This window comes from Thermobia domestica, chromosome 1, assembly GCF_964235325.1.
Source record: "Thermobia domestica chromosome 1, izTheDome1.hap1.1, whole genome shotgun sequence".
Lineage (NCBI taxonomy): Eukaryota > Metazoa > Arthropoda > Insecta > Zygentoma > Lepismatidae > Thermobia > Thermobia domestica.
In genome coordinates, this window is record NC_137454.1 from 296,348,054 (window position 1) to 296,365,762 (window position 17,709).

A 17,709-nucleotide genomic window follows, 5' to 3' on the forward strand; every position below is an offset into this window, starting at 1 on the left:
ATGAATGCATTCTGTAAATTTCGTTATGCGATACAACAGAAAAAATAGCAACGAATTTGACATTGCACAATCATATATCCAGTATTTGTCCTAAGAATTATCTGACTTCATTTTAAATACTTACTCAGCACAAGGAATTCATGCTATTCAAGAAGTGGAAAATAATTTATTACCAATACTACTAAAACTATTTCTTCAAAATGATTTTTGAATTGATTCTGTAAAAAATAATTTAGTTAGGTTTCGAAATGTGGCATTGGAGGAACTTGGAGAAGATAAAATGCACAGAGAGAGCAACAAATGAAGATCTTTTAAGACATATAGGACAGAAGAGGACACTTCTAGCCACCATCCTTCGTAGGAAGGCTAATTGGATTGGACACATCTTGCGAAGAAATTGTCTTCTTCATACCGCCAGAGAACGAAAGATGGAAGGAAAGCGAAGAGTAGGAAGAACACAACTGATCGACGATTTGAGAAACAGGAGAAAATTTTCTGAGTTAAAAGAGGAAGCTGAAGATCAAGAAACGTAGAAGAAACATTTCCAGGCCCAAATCTAAAATTAAAAACAAAACTCATTAGTCCCAGCACCTCTGAAAGGCAGAATACTTAATAAATAATAATTATTAACAGTGCAATTTGAAACAGATACAAAAACAGATTCTAAGTAAAGATGAAACATCACTAGCCTCATTTGTCGTACATATATAATATTTATTAACTTACGGCAACACGACAATATTTTCATGATACATTAAAATTCAAATATTGGTTCGGTTTCGGTTGATTGTAAAGCAAATTAAAATTTATTCGACCATTTATTTTCAGCACCAAAACGTAGAGCTACTATTTAACGTTGAGTCTGAATCCTACGTGTTACAACCGGGAATACAATCCTGGTATCCTATGTACACAAGAGAGCTCAAAAATATACACATGAAATATCTCAATCACGGGCGTCTCTGGCGGGAGGACGCGACCCCCAATATTTTGAAGTACAAAATATTCATTATTTTATTCTAATTTACTTAATTTACTAACGGCAGAATAACATATAAATATTAATAATCTTACCTATTTGGAATATAATATTCGGGTTGTGAAACGATTATAACAGAGTTCTTGATATACTTTAGGGGATCCGTTAGTAGTAGCCAGACATCTTTTCACCCGCATGAATATTCATGAGGGGCGATAATTTTGATGTTGTAAGAGTTCTTAATGATATGTTGTAGTTATATTTACGGGTGGTCAACAATTTGAATAATTGATACACCTTCCTGCGCATATTAATGATCCTGTAAATAATACAGAAGAAATATGATAATATATGCAGCTATGAATTACTAAGCTTACGGACGTTGTATAGGAAAAGAGAATGTCACGTATAATAAGTGTTTTCCGCTGTTAGAATGGTTAAGAAATGCTAATTTGACAAACAGGATATAAAAAAGGCCTTTAGAAATGAAATATGCAGATCACACACGTATAATAAGTTAATATATTCTTTGTTTCATTTATATGTATGACATTTAACACGGCAGCAGATGTTGGTCTTTGGAATGGGGGAAAGAATATTCTGGAAGTTTCCAGAAGGCTCTCAAGGGTATTAGAGTTATATAAATACCGATTTATTTGCATGATATGTACACTTACGAAGAAGAACGTATGAAGAACAAGTGTTAAGTTTGCGAAGAAGAAAATCGACACGTAGAAGGCACTGGAAGAGAAAATTATTGGTAGGTACTAACATTGTAGTTTTCTTGTTTTAAACTTGTTCATTTTTATATGGGAAGGAACATTGGAAATGAAATACACGTAAAACATAATTGTAATTGTCGGGAGTATAAAGGGACTACGTGTTTGTTTTACCGGGAATTGATTGCAGATTTCCGGCATTGAATACCATATGACTCGATGTACTTATATGTAATTATAACTTGACTATGGTATAGTGTAATGTAATATGGAGGCTACAGGGAATCAACATTGTTTATTGCACCGGGACTCGAAGTAGGATTCTGCCACGGGGAAAACCGTACGATAATTCTTTGTTTAGCAGGTGTTGTTATTTATATGTAGCTAGGAACTGTGTAAGACGTATAAGTGGTATTTATAAAGTATATGTTAAGAAGGAAGTTATATTGGACAGGGAGCCATGCCACTGCCGGGAATCGAAGCATGGATGTTTTAAGTGGAAAACCGTACGCTAAATCTTTTGCTTGCAGTGCGGAGTTTTCACTTATAAATATTATAAATTTTACTGTGTAAGAACAAACATATATTGAACAGGAAGTCAGCAGAATCCGCACCGGGAATCGAATTTGTGTTTCTCACATGCAAAGCCAATATGGTTGAGAACGTTAGTGCTACTTTCAATATTATATTTTATATTTTTGTAATTTGAAAACCTGTAATACAATAAGTAACTAATTGCATTTTTTTTCTGTTCTAGGTGCTGAAGCAAATAGAAACTGATATTATCAATAAGAACACTGGAGAATAAAACCTATTTTCGGGAATTGTTTGCTGTTGAAATATAGCAGTGTTTTTAGGTTAAAGGAGTTATAGATTGGTTTTAAAACACAGATTCAGTTAAACCTTTGGATGTTAGTACAAGAGGTGAAAGTGATGTTACAGAGTCGTCATTTTTGCAGACGACAGAATGTTTATACCAACCGGTGGTGAGCCCGCAACCTCCGTCACTGGAAACAGAAGTTACACCGGCCAACTTGGATGTATTAACGTCTTTATCGGGGACATTTCAACTGGTGGTGAGCCCGCAACCTACGCCACTGGAAACAGAAGCTACTCTGTCACTTGATGTATTGTGCGCGGATCATGAAAAAGAAGAATATCCCTTACATCTTTACCAACAGTGAGTAATTCCCCGGTGCCGAATTGGGAGTTGGAAGAATTTTTGAATTTACCATGTGAGTGTACTGTAGAACGAACATCATTGGATTGTATAAAAGAGTGTATAATATACTGGAAACCAGATGATGTATGTGTCTGTATTGCCTGCAGTTTTATGGAAGGTGGACAGTTAAAACGTGATTGTTTGATGTTGGATACGGAATCGCTTGAACGGAAAGCTATACATGTAACAAAAGTTGAGGTTCATAAAGAATTATTATCAATTTATAGCAAAAAGCATGGACATCTATTTGTGACTACATGAAACTTTATTGAACGTTTCCGAGATCTTGTGTGGGACTTTGAATATAGGCCGACCCAGGTTAAAATTGTACTAGAGAAAGACATTGGGAAGTATATTGATATGGTGTAAAATGTACAAGAAAGTACGAAAGTATGTTAAAAGTAACCTTATTGTGAGTAAAATATTTTTATCTTGAATTAGAGTTTGCACATTATGTGTAGAAGATATTGTCAATAACAAGACAAATATATAATTTTATATTTTACTATTATACGTTTATGTAATTTATTATAATGGAATATAAATTCATGGAGTATATTTGGAAAATAATGGAACATACGTTGTGATATCATATTAACGAATTTTTCCTTGGGAAAGATTTATTTTGTATCGCCTTGAAACATATTATTAAACAGCAAATTCTAATAAAATATTGTAATATAAGGCGGAGAATGCATAGAAATTTTGTTAAGTGTAAGGGGGGAATTGTTTTACACATGCGCAGAAGCGTCTATTGTAGGTATATAAATAGGTGTATCACACTTGAAACAAATAATGTATTTGTTTTGTTTTTGTTGAAGAGCAGAAAAATGACTGGCAGGGAGATTGCCTATGTTTCACCTAGAGAAAAAGAAATTCAACGTGAAAACGAAAAACCTATAGGGTAAATTCACCTGTGGGACCCCGATTTGCCAGATGAATTACGTGATAAAATGAGAATCATATATCCTACGCAAGAAATATCAGAAGTGTATTATTTCACACGCTATAATAGATATAATGATGAAATACTCGCGGAAAGTGATGATGACAGTGTTTAAATATTAACTGTTCTGAAGTGGAAGCTAATGAGTGCGAGAGTACTAGTGAAAGTATTAGTGATACATGTATTATTCAATTATTTAAAGAATACACACCAGATTCAGTATTATTATGTGAAGCATGTTCTGAACATAATGAAAATGAAAAAGAACACAAGTGTTTGCTGCAGTATGATTACGAATTATTACAAAATGTGTGGACGATCCTAATCAAACGTGAAATGAGGGAAAATCTATAAACTTTTTAAAGTAGCATTTTAAAGGTTGTAATATTAAGAACACTTATGCTCTGGAGAAAAAAATAATCTGGTATATGAGTACATTACAGAGTGTGATTGTTATATCAAAGAATTAGTAGAAATGTTTTGGAGAAAGATAAACAATTAGTTAATGCTGTGAAATGAATACTGAGACATTGTAGCATATGCGTTCGATTGTGTATGAATAGAACATATTTAGTCCTCATATATTAGGGCAAAATACATTGATGTAAGTTTTGAAATTACAAAGGGTTACAGGGAATTGAACTTTCAACTGTAAATATGATTTTATAAACGGATTAATCCATAGTATTGTAACATTAAGAATTCAATAGGTTACAAACATTTGAACTAACGCATGTAAATAATAGTTAGAGCTAAAATACTGAATTACTGGCAACTAAATTGTCAGTGAGAGTAACGTATTGTTTTCTTTTAAAAGAAATAAATTGATATTAGAAATATAATCTTAGTTGTTTGTATGCTATATGAAGGAACTGGTGTTTATTTTAAGAAGCAATGCATTAGAAGAGAATATACTTGTTTTCGAAGAATATGGTAGGAAACTGAAAATATTTAATACTATATTTTAAGTTTTTTACAGACGTTACCAACGTAAGTGAATGATGAAGTGTTTGTCCACTGAACGGGACTCACTGAGGTTGATACATTGTGTTTAGGTAACAATATGAGACTTTAAAACTCTTATTTACTCAATTACTTTAAATGAAAAACAACATAATCTTGTATGCAGAATAAACTGATTCAAGGGCGCACCCAAGCGAGGGATCCACTGGACCCTGACATTTTTAAAACTTTATAACCCAACAAACATGTCAACACTTTCTTAAGAAAATTATGGTTGTTGTAGGAGTGAAATCCGTGATATACTGTATTTTGCTGTATATATACTGTAAGTTGATGTCACATTACCCTTGTACTCTTTCTTTCCTTATAAAAAAAGAAGTTAGTGTACAATTTTGTTGAGAATATAGGTGACATTACTTTAAAATTACGTATCGTTTTATTGAAAGTAGAATAATGCTACTTCAATAATGCTTAAACACAGTGACTGTTAGTGCCCCTTCAAATCATTTCAAGGTGTGCAGACCGTTACTTGGTATATGCTTTTAAAAAAGAATAAATCTTAGAGAGCTCAATACTTTGAGGTAAAGGATAAAATGTTAATAAATGCATAGGAGTATACAGGAGAACCACTTCTTCTTATGAAAATGATAACGTGAAATACTTATTCCGTTTTATATAGGAAAATTACAAGTTTGTACTGTTGTTAATAATTACCTTGAACTTGAAAATCAAACAACTCTTTTGTTAGGCAACCACTTGAAAACCTACTATAACAGATTGACCCACAATGCAGACGCTTTTTTGTTTCGGGAATAACTATTGTATGGAAACATCTTGAAAACTTGTATACCCACAGTGAGGTAAAATCGGATATGGGAAAAATATTCTTATAGCAGAATGATGTAGTATGTGGAAGAGAAGAACAACACGGTGACTCAGTTGTAGAACAAAAATTTTTTGATGTTCATGATTCAAAACTAGCTTAGTAAACTTTGTGGTGGACATCATCCTTTTTTCTCCGGGTACTTCCAATTCATACCACATTAATTCAATGGCTTAATTAGTCTCTCCCTTAACCTAACGGACTCACTTCAGAGTAAAAAATACCATGGTTGATAATTATACAGTATAACAGGCATGATTGTGGTTGTATATATTTAAACCGTAACTTCCTCGATAGAATTTACAACGACAAAAGATTTTAAATTGAATAATAACACGAATTCCCTGCTTATAGTCGACATAATTTCGTGAATATGATTTCGGTCTGTTAATACTTATGCTAGATATTTAAGAGCATTCACTATGTCGAAACTATTATTTGGTATTTTAAAGCATTTATAATTGTAGCATTACGATTTGACGAACTTTCGTGTACTTATTAGTAAACTCATGTCCCTGCAAGCTTTAATAAGATGTGATTGTCGAAATAAAATTCAATCTTTGGAACAGCTATATTCATTCTTTGAAAATATTGAATTAGTTTTAGTTGTATATAAAACATCTTTAATTTGATCTTTCTTTCTCTCTTACAATAGAATCATCACGAGATTATGATCATACCTTATAATTATCATTAAGGTTTAGTTTAGTTTGCGATTTCTTTAGAAATAATAGGAAAAATATTACTTGAGGTGGATTGATTTCTCAGGGCGGAAATGTGAGAATCCTCAGAAAACTTGCTTACATGCTGTGTGTTAACCCTTATCCGGGCAACCGGGGCCTCCCAGGCCCAGTAGCTTCATTTTTTCTAAAATTTCTCAATAACCATACATATTTCGAAGACATAAAATACTGAATTCTTCTATCTTTCGTCGAAGTTAAAATCATGAACATATCGAGTTGGTAAAGCTTTTTTTTTAAAATTTGAAAATATTTTCCTGACGTAACCGAGCAATCGGGGCCTAGGAGGCCCCGTATAACTTTAATGAAATTCCTGTCAAATATTAGATCAAATTGTCACATAATTATATATTGAACACGTGACTATTGTAACCTTTAGTCGGAACAGTATGCGGCAACAGACATTGAATTTTGAGTGTTCTGCACTTAAAATATATACTGGGCCTGACAGGCCCCGGTTGCCCGTTTACGTTACAAAAATGTCTGGACCGGATTTGCTATTCTGCTTGGTCGGCTTACAAAAGCGTGACACGAAGTTTCGCTACTTGACAAAAATATATACCGGTACATTCTAGACTAGTCTGAACAGTAAGTGACAATAGGCATTGATTTTGTGTATTCTGCACTTAAAATATATACTGGACCTCACAGGCCCCGGTTGCCCGTTCAAGTTACAAAAATGTCTTGTCCGGATAAGGGTTAAATATAAAAACTGCTTGACGGCCTAAGATCGAACCATGGACCCATTACGCAGCAGAAGTGAACGATTTTGAAGACAATGAAGAATATTTTATAATACTGCAGTAGTATCAATAACTGTTTGAGATTCTTAGTATAGTATGTGATACACAGCTCACATGAATTTTATTTTGTTCTTTTCGGACTATTGCTTAAGACGACCAGAAGGATAGATTTCAAGAACTACCTATGGTCCACGGACAATAGATTTAATATCACAGCTTTATAACTTGCATTTAAAATTATAGGGCTATTAGATGGGTGTATAAGACAATTGTCGGAATAAATGTTTTCGCTGTCTTCCATCTTCGAACTTTTTAAAAAATGATGTAAAACTTTAAACACAATGAAGAAACTAAGAACATGCTGAGATGAATTAAACTTGAAAGCTCCCACCGTGCAAAAGAATTAAGAAAAGCAATCTCTGTTCTCAAGCTGAGACTATCCATAGTTTGAGATTGACCACCAAACATAAAGATTATTTTTTCTCAGCACCTAGAACAGAAAAATGCAATTAGTTACTTACGTATTACGAATTTCAAATTACAAAAACATAAAATATAATATTCAAAGCAGCACTAACGTTCCCAACTATTGGCTTTGCATGTGAGAAACACAAATTCGATTCCCAATGCGGATTCTGCTTGTTTCCTGTTCAATATAAGTTTGTTCTTACACAGTAAAATTTATAACATTTATAACTGAAAAGTCCACAGTGCAAAGCATAAAAAGGATTAGCGTACGGTTCTCCAGGTGAAAAATCATGGTACAATCCCAGCAGTGTCATGGCTTCCTGTCCAATATAACTTCCTTCTTAGCATATACTCTATAAGTACCACTTATACGTCTTACACAATTCATAGCTACATTTAAGTAACAAAACTTGTTAAGCAAAAGGTTTATCGTACGGTTTTCCACGTGGAAGAGCCCTGGTTCGATTCCCGGCCCGGATTTTGCTGACTTCCTGTTCAGTGTAAGTTTGTTCATACATAGTAACGTTTATATCATTTATAAGTGAAAACTCCGCACTGCAAGCAAAAGATTTAGCGTACGGTTTTCCACTTAAAACATCCATGCTTCGATTCCCGGCAGTGGCATGGCTCCCTGTCCAATATAACTTCCTTCTTAACATATACTTTATAAATACCACTTATACGTCTTACACAGTTCCTAGCTACATATAAATAACAACACCTGCTAAACAAAGAATTATCGTACGGTTTTCCCCGTGGCAGAATCCTACTTCGAGTCCCGGTACAATAAACAATGTTGATTCCCTTTAGCCTCCATATTACATTACACTATACCATAGTCAAGTTATAATTACATATAAGTACATTGAGTCATATGGTATTCAATGCCGGAAATCTGCAATCAATTCCCAGTAAAACAAACACGTAGTCCCTTTATACTCCCGACAATTACAATTATGTTTTACGTGTATTTCATTTCCAATGTTCCTTCCCATATAAAAATGAACAAGTTTAAAACAAGAAAACTACAATGTTAGTACCTACCAATAATTTTCTCTTCCAGTGCCTTCTACGTGTCGATTTTCTTCTTCGCAAACTTAACACTTGTTCTTCATACGTTCTTCTTCGTAAGTGTACATATCATGCAAATAAATCGGTATTTATATAACTCTAATACCCTTGAGTACCTTCTGGAAACTTCCAGAATATTCTTTTCCCCATTCCAAAGACCAACATCCGCTGCCGTGTTAAATGCCATACATATAAATGAAACAAAGAATATATTAACTTGTTATACGTGTGTGATCTGCATATTTCATTTCTAAAGGCCTTTTTTATATCCTGTTTGTCAAATTAGCATTTCTTAACCATTCTAACAGCGGAAAACACTTATTATACGTGACATTCTCTTTTCCTATACAACGTCCGTAAGCTTAGTAATTCATAGCTGCATATATTATTGTATTTCTTCTGTGTCATTTACAGGATCATTAATATGCGCAGGAAGGTGTATCAATTATTCAAACTGTTGACCACCCGTAAATATAACTACAACATATCATTAAGAACTCTTACAATACAAAATTATCGCCCCTCATGAATATTCATGCGGGCGAAAAGATACCCAACCACTAGTTCCGTGAAGGTAAGCAGAAAGGTAACAATTGGAATCGAAGATAATAGAAAGGTTGGGCTAGGTACTATCATTTAAATCACTTTCTTTGATACCCCTTCCCCCAAATTTTACATGCCGGAGACGCCATTGACCTCAAGTCTAGCAAGGACCGAATTTACTGAATCCCTGTGAGTGTTCTCAGCCTTAAAATTTACCCTACATGACTTGACAATTGGCTATTCTGTACTTATTGGTATTTTGTAATTATTTGTATGAATAGTAAATCTTAACACTTATGTATTTGTCTGTCTCTTCGCATGCTTGCTTTCACAATAATATTTCACAGGTAAGTGAATTTATAATGTAGTTCAAAAATTTTAATTCGTTCTCTAAGTGCTTGCAAAAGAATGTTAAGTTCCGAAATTTGAAAGTATTTTATTTTTCTTCATAAGAATTTACAGTATAAATAAACGTTGCAAAGAAAACACAATCCTTCCTCGTACGAAGCTATGTCGCCCATGAAACGATGTGAGTCATTCTTTCTCCCGCAACTATCAAGTCCTCCAGCATACACCTACCTTCATCGTGTGGAGCACGCAAAACTAGCACAGAGCTGAGGGATCTACCCTCCCGTACTCTACCTCTCCTTCCTCGCTCGTCTTCTCTCTTCACCTGCTGGCGTCAACGATTTAAGTAGAAAGTGCTTTTCTTTTTCGTAACGTTAAAAGTGTGATTAGTTTGGACGCAAGGGCAGGAGTAACACCAGAAAGAACCAAGCCAGAACACGTGAGAGAGGAGGGGGGAAGAATCCAAATAAAATCAACCAATTTCCAGGTCAAAGATTGCTGACAAAACTCATTTTTTTAAAAAACTTTTTTAAAACCTAAGATTGTGCCATATTGAGATTATTCACTTGTGTCCTTCCTGAGATATTTGATGGTGAAAATTCGTAATGTTTAAAAATTTCCAATAAATACAAGTATATAGTTCTCAGATCTGAAACTTGTTTGGTACGTTGTCTATTATCTAATCTCCATGTAGACAAAAAATTGAAAGTGAGTCTCATTTATTTCATTTCAAAATGTACATTCCAAAATGGCCATTACTAGGTTTCCAACCTCAATGTTCAGAACTTTTTTTTCGACGTTCTAAAGTACATCTCAATGTTCACAGAACATAGAATACATTCCATTCCATTATCTTTCATATGGTTTTGCTTTGAACTCATTGGGCCGTATGCAGAGGCATGATTAGTGCCATACTCGACTAACATATGTTTCCTGCAGTAGTTAGGCCTTTAGTATGATGCTAATCATACGCCAAAACGACTCTGCATAAGGCGAATTGTCTTTAAAATCTAAAATGTTACAGTGTCTAACGGAATCCTCTGAAAAATTCAAAATAAGCTCAGGCGCCTACAAAATGGCCGCTACGACAAAACTTGCGCGGCTAAAAAATAAGTGAATATCAGTTTTCAACTCCCTGAATATGGTACAGACTTAGGTAAGAAAATAATTAAAAAATAAATTTTGTCAGCAACCATCATTGATCAATTTCATTTGGATTGCCTTAAGGTAATATCAAGCATTGTGACTTATGTAAAATTCTCAAATCTCTCTGGGAGACAGACTTGATGAAAAGGGCAGTGACACAGATATTGGGTGATACCGGTTTGGCACAAAACCAGTTGTTGAGCAATGTTAAATTAGAAGATAGTGTTAATTTTACAGTGTAATAATAACACCGCGGCAGTGTTAAAGAACTAAGAGAATGAACGAAGGAATGTGAAAATAAGATCAGTGCCACAATGTCTTTCAACACCCTGTGCTTTTAATAACACCCCAGATCGCATGGTGAACGCAAGCCATTCAAGGTTCTAATATTGATAACTGTTATTCGTCAGTGATAAGTCAAATCTTTTATTTGCATAGAATAATGAATAACAAAGTTATCGCAGCCTCTTCCTCGACCTCACAAATATCAAACAGATGAATCTAAACTGTAATTTTTAGCGTGCATATTGGTTTGGAGAAGTGTCAGAAATATCATAAGTAACTGATATTCGGAATTTGCAATAGGTCCTAGCAGTGTTCGAAGTGGGAGAAAACAGAGGTGTTATGTTTTATTACGATTTTGATTCGACATACCGGCTATCTAAATATTGAAATACAGTGAGGGTATGTTACCTAAAAGATTGCATTTCTATCTATATAATGTCTGAAAACCACTGAACAGCTTCTCTTTAGTTACGGAGGGCATGGAGAGACTTTGATCCCCCGCTAACAACTTTCTGAAAAACATTTTAAAAAATTTCTTTTATGTTGTATTATAGAGAATTATACACCAAAATGTTCAAAAACTGAGTTCTATATTAATAATTTCCTGCGGGAAAGCTCTCGAAACCCTCATTCGACTGAAGGGTATTCCAAACCCCGGAAGATTCGCCTCCACAGGAGATAACCGCTAAATCCGCCCATGCTCAAAATACATTTATTATGTGCATTAGGACAAGACGTCATTCACACATAAGAAAGATAATTTCATATGGCACATCAAAATAAAAAGTACATGAATTTCTTTGAAGATATTTCACTTTAAAAACAAAAGGAAGGAAAAAATGACAAAAATGACGGTCACCTTAGAAATTATTCTACATAAGAAATAAAATCTCTTTACGTGCAAATCTATTTGGCAATTACAGTGTATAAAAGTGGATTTAAATAAGGTATTTAGCATCTACTCTCCAGTGACGGTTTGTCTTGATCACTAAAAAACTAGAGGCGGTATGCCTTCATCATTGAAAAACCAGAGACGGTATGGCATATTACCGCATACCGTCTCACTTCGACCACTGGTTCTTGGACTTCCAAACTATGCTATGCATAAATCTTAGTAGTCTTATAGAACGGTTTTGGCCGGCCGGCCGTCGACAGATACCAGAAAGAAAAAACGGTAAGAGATATCCAGATCCGGTTTTTAACAATCGATTTAGCGTCATTAGAATAGGCATAGGCGAAGCTAGGAATTGTCTGCTTATATATATATATACAATCACAACAAGCAACACTCCATCTAAACCGAAGTGGTTGAAATTTACTATTACTTTCGGTTTCAATACTGATTTCCGTAAAGCCAAGGCAGTAAGATATATCGAGGTGCAGTATTTTGCAGTCGATTTAATCCTCCGTAACCATCTATTCAATCCGAAATCGGTTCAAATTACCGATCTCCGTTTCAACTTTTATCTCCATAAAACGAAAACAATAAGGCATAGTGAGTAACGGCTTTTTGATATAGATTCAGCATCCGAGAAACAGTTTCTTTGATCTTATTAATCTATTGTAATCAGTACTTTTAAATAAACTACTTCACGTTTGAATATTGAATTCCCATAGTTTGAAGTCTAACATAGTTTTACACTGGCTTGTTATTTTTAGGTATGAGTAAAGCTTTGCTCAAAGCAAAGCAATTTTCCTCTCCTCTATGTTTCTCAAAAGAGTTTGAGAAACATATGCTTTTTAATAAACTGAATATTAATATACTAATGATGAAAAGGTATAACTCATGTTCGGTGGACACTCTTGCCCACATGACAAAATCTAAAATGAAGCTATTGCATTCAACTCTGAAATTTGTTGCTGTTAATTTGATACCGAAACCTGGCAAATGTAAAATTCAGATTCGAATATTAGAATATTCTTTTTCAGTTTTGTGCATCAAAATACGGTATGCATATACAATGCAATAAACAGGTTCTACGAAATGAATTCTCTCCAATTGAAACTACAGTAGCAGTGCTGATATTCCTGCAATAAAGATAAACGCCACAGTCAGTTTTTCTCTCATTTTTTCGTTGAAAAGTAAGTTTTTGTTTTCGACCCTTCAAACACTTTCTTTAGTTAAAATTTATCATTATAATTACTTCAAAATTCAAAAGGTGATATATATATATATATTCAACTTAAATTTTTATGAGCTAATCAATTTATATTCGATAGAGAAAGCCACCAATTCGAAATATTTTGTTTATTTAAGTCTCTATAATGTCTCAGGAGGATAATAGACGTTTTTCGTTTTTGTAACATGTTTACATGTAGTAAAAAAGAAAGATTATTCAATTATTATAAAGTCGGCGATTATTTTAATTAAAAATAGCGTGATCAGAATCATGCCATAACTTTGCCTGATCGAAGTACGGTTAAACGTTAACAATTAATTCCTTTTTATAGTTACCCCTGGATTATAATTCCTTAGTATACAGGCCTTATCAGACACAAATAATGTCAGAAGTTTACATTAGTAGTGAAGAATATTATAGGATAGAGTACAGTGACGTTTTGAACAATGTTTGTGTGGAGTTTTTGCTCTCTTCTGAGGGTTTGTTGCCGACTTGCCGTTATTGTTAGAAATCAAGGACAGAAGTAAGATCTTAAGTGAAGAGGCACATGTTGGAATCATTGCGCGTCATAATGTGGGCTTTTCTATTCGTCAAATACCTTTCAAACTGAAATAGACTCCACTTACTTTTGGTGACACCGTCAAGCGTTTTCAGCGAAGACGAAAGAACGTGGACAAAAATGAAACTCGAAGGTCTCGTATTACATCACGTACGAAAGATCATATTATTGTATTGTTTAGCAAAATAAACTTGAAACTAACTGCAGCGGAACTCCAATCAGAATTTAATCATAGTCACCCTACAAACATTTCAGTTATTATTGTGAATCGACGTTTGAGAATAGCTGCACTCTGGGTAATAGTTGCTGTGCAGAAACAGTTAATAGTTCAGTGGAAACAAATAACAGAGGCTCTAATTGACCTTGAAGAACAAAAATTGGACAACAAAGCAGTAGAAACGTGTATTATGGACTGATGAGCCAAAAGTTCAAGTTTTTGGATGACACCGAGTTTATGTTCGAAGATCTGTTAAAGAAAAGATGCGCCCTAACTATGTAACCCCGATTATTAAACATGGAGAAGGTTCTGTTATACTTTTGAGGTGTTTCGCAAATTCTGGAGTTGGTTGTATTCACAGAATACAAGGAAATCTGGACAAAAATGGTTATTATTCCATTTTAAGCAGCCATTCTATTCCCTCAAGGTTTGATTTCATTGGTCGCAGAATCACTTTTTTGCACGATACTGATCCGAAGGACACGAAAAACTTTGTTCTAATTATTTTAAGAAGAAACAAGCCAAAGGAGATATTTGTATCATGGAATGGCCTCTCTAGTCCCGAGATCTTAACCCCATCGAACTTCTCTGGGAAGAGCTTGGCAGAAGTGTACGAAAAGACTGTCCAACATCTGCTGCTGATGTTTTTGATATTCTGCAGAACGCCTGGAATAATAATTCGGATGAAAATCTTCAAAAACTTGGAAGCCGCATTCCCCGCTTGGTGAAACGAGTGATAACAGCGAAGGGCGGTTTCTTTACGAGAAGAACATTTAAAGAATTTGCCAATTTTCGTTGTTGGATGACGTTATTATATTATTCTGATGTTATAACTATCATTGTGTTTCTAAACTACCAAGTATACTGTCCAAAATTACATCGTATTACAAGCCTAACTTAATATTTCCCTGTTTTTTGATCTGTCCGGAAACTTTCGACCGGCAGTATATATATATATATATATATATATATATATATATATATATATATATATATATATATATATATATATATATATATATATAAAGATCTGCTGTTAGATAGTATTCAACACTATTTCAAGGGAACATTTTCGGAAAAATGTTGAAACAAAATGTTCTTTTCCATCCAATATTGAATATAAAATATTATATCCTGTCCTAAAATTCTTATTTCGGATCAATGCACTTCCGGAAGTTGAAAGTAACGCTATTTAATAAATGATTCTCATGTAGTTATGATAAATTCGTTTGTGTCAAGTTTATAGCGGGTGCACAAATGTGCTCTATTGTCATTTGATTTTTTTTTTTTTTTAGTTTAGCGTCCTTGTTAGCAGCGAGGTTATATGAGACGTGCGCCTAAAGCTTGGCGTGGGATCCGAACGACATGAGCTCCCGCCGGGCCTCTATTGTCATGAATCTGTTTGCTTAAATCAGATACTGAATCTGTTATAAACAATTGATTTATTGAGGTATGATGATGATATATCGACAATATGTTCATTTCTTCTGTAAAAAAATATTCATCATTGCGACGAATTTCAAGAAAAAAAAAACTATAAATGTGATGATTTATGCAGTTTTCAGAGTAACCAATTACGTTGCTTGTTTTAACCTCTTTAACTACCAACGACGATTTAAACTCGTAATGAGAATTTCAATTGTATTTGCAGTCTGACGACTACGTTCATCATAATAAGATTCGTATTGAGTGTGAGGAATTAATATGTATCGTATTGGGCCTGGTGTGGAACGTAAAACTCAAAGATTTCATTTTGTAATACTTATTTTTAACAAATTTATTCCCCATTCAGATGCAACTTTCCCATTTCGAAACTCCTTAGTTAACAGGTTTTAAAGGGCAAAACAAAACATACAAGAAAGAAAATACGTATGTAAAAGGGAAGAATAAGATTTTAACGATGATCTTTTAGAGAGAAAAAATAGTAAATTTAATATATAACATTTATATATTAGCCCTAAGTTCGTTATTTCAGAATTTCTGGAACTAATCGAAACGTAGTTTACTCATTAAATGTTCAATAATAACCCTCAAGATAAAATATATTTAAACTGATGTATTTTCCAAAGATTTTCTGCACTTACTTTTTTATTTTTCACAGAATTCGTTCTTTTTAATTGAGAATACACCCACTATTAATGGTTTCTTTATGTATTATATCAGAACTGTCTAGAAAAACATGTTTATACATGTCTGGCCACAAAACTTAACAAGTAGTAAATGTTCAGTTCTGGTCATAAAGAAAAATGGTATCATACGATACGGATTGTTGTCCTATATATACATATTTATAAATGTTATCGTTATAAGACGTAAAGAAAGAGTGTCATAGAGATATGTTCTTTATTTATATGTCACAGTTTTGCATGACACTCCCATTAACTTTTTTTGTTTAATGTCCTACAGATTTGCCCTTTAGGCTAAAGCAGTGGTATTCAAAGTGGGGTCCACGGACCCCTGGGAGTACGCGGGTCCTAGCCAGGGGTCTGTGTCGCCTAAAAATAAAAATGTGTTGTAATAAAATGGAACTCACAGCTGTTATGCAAAAAGTATTTTTTAATATTAAGAAACTGAAGCTGTGGGCAGTACAAGTACAAAACAATAACTATTCATCATTTCCAGTGCTCAAGGTCTTCATTGATTCTTCAGGTGAAAAACTCTCTGCAGAAATGCACAAAACACTTGTAGGATACTTGAAAGCATTAGATGCAAGTTTTCGAGAATATTTCCCGGTCCTGCAACCTGGTAATGGTTGGATTGAAAATCCTTTCACTAATGTAGAAATCCATGATATAAAGGTATGAATATTTCTAACACAGAACAAGAGCAACTATTGGAACTATTCTGCGATACTTCATGGAAAATAGTTTTCAAAGAAAATGAACTTTGTAGCTTTTGGTTGCGTGCGTGTTGTATAAAGAGTTGTCTAAAAATGCATTGCAACTATTTGATGCAGTGGCGTAGCAATAGGGTAGGCAGAGTAGGCATTGCCTACGGGCGCAGGGCATTTCAGTATATTAGGGGGCGCATCAGGTTTTTAATTTTAAAAAAAAGAATCAAATTATATAAATGGAGCCCCAAGTTTTCACGGCCTTCATTTCCGCACAAGGCAAGACTAAAAATTCCTGCTCACTTCACTCGCAGTTTATTATATTTGCACATCAAATTATTGGCATTACTGTAAACTAGTCAAGGTTATAGCATTGTATGATTAAGAGATTAATCCTCCTGTATTAATACGATATCAGTCCTATATTACATGTAGTGAGCTTACTACTTTAAATAAAATTCCCCTGCGCAACAGGCTTCATCAATAATGACAAAATCTAGTGTTGCCATGATTATGAGACACAGCACAATTGCCACGTACCTAGGTTACACAGAACCAACCACAAACACCAAGCGTCGGGCAAACTGGACAACTGCCCAGGGCGCCCAAACGAACGTATTTTCTAATACCACTATACAGGGGCGGATCCAGGACGGACTTCTGGGAGGGGGCGGTGGGTTGTAATACTGCTACTTAGAGCTACTTTTAAGAGCTTCGAACTCTGAGATGGGTTTTATTTATATATAAAACTAGCAGCGTTCACCCCGCTTCGCTGCGGTCACCCCGGAACGCAATAAACTTTGTTACTTAGATAATTTTTACTTTTTCGCTTTCAAGTGATATGATAAAAACCATAGAAGATTGCAGTAAATCTTAACATTATATCGCCTGTCATTTATGTTAACCCGCCCCGCTTCGCTGCGGTCA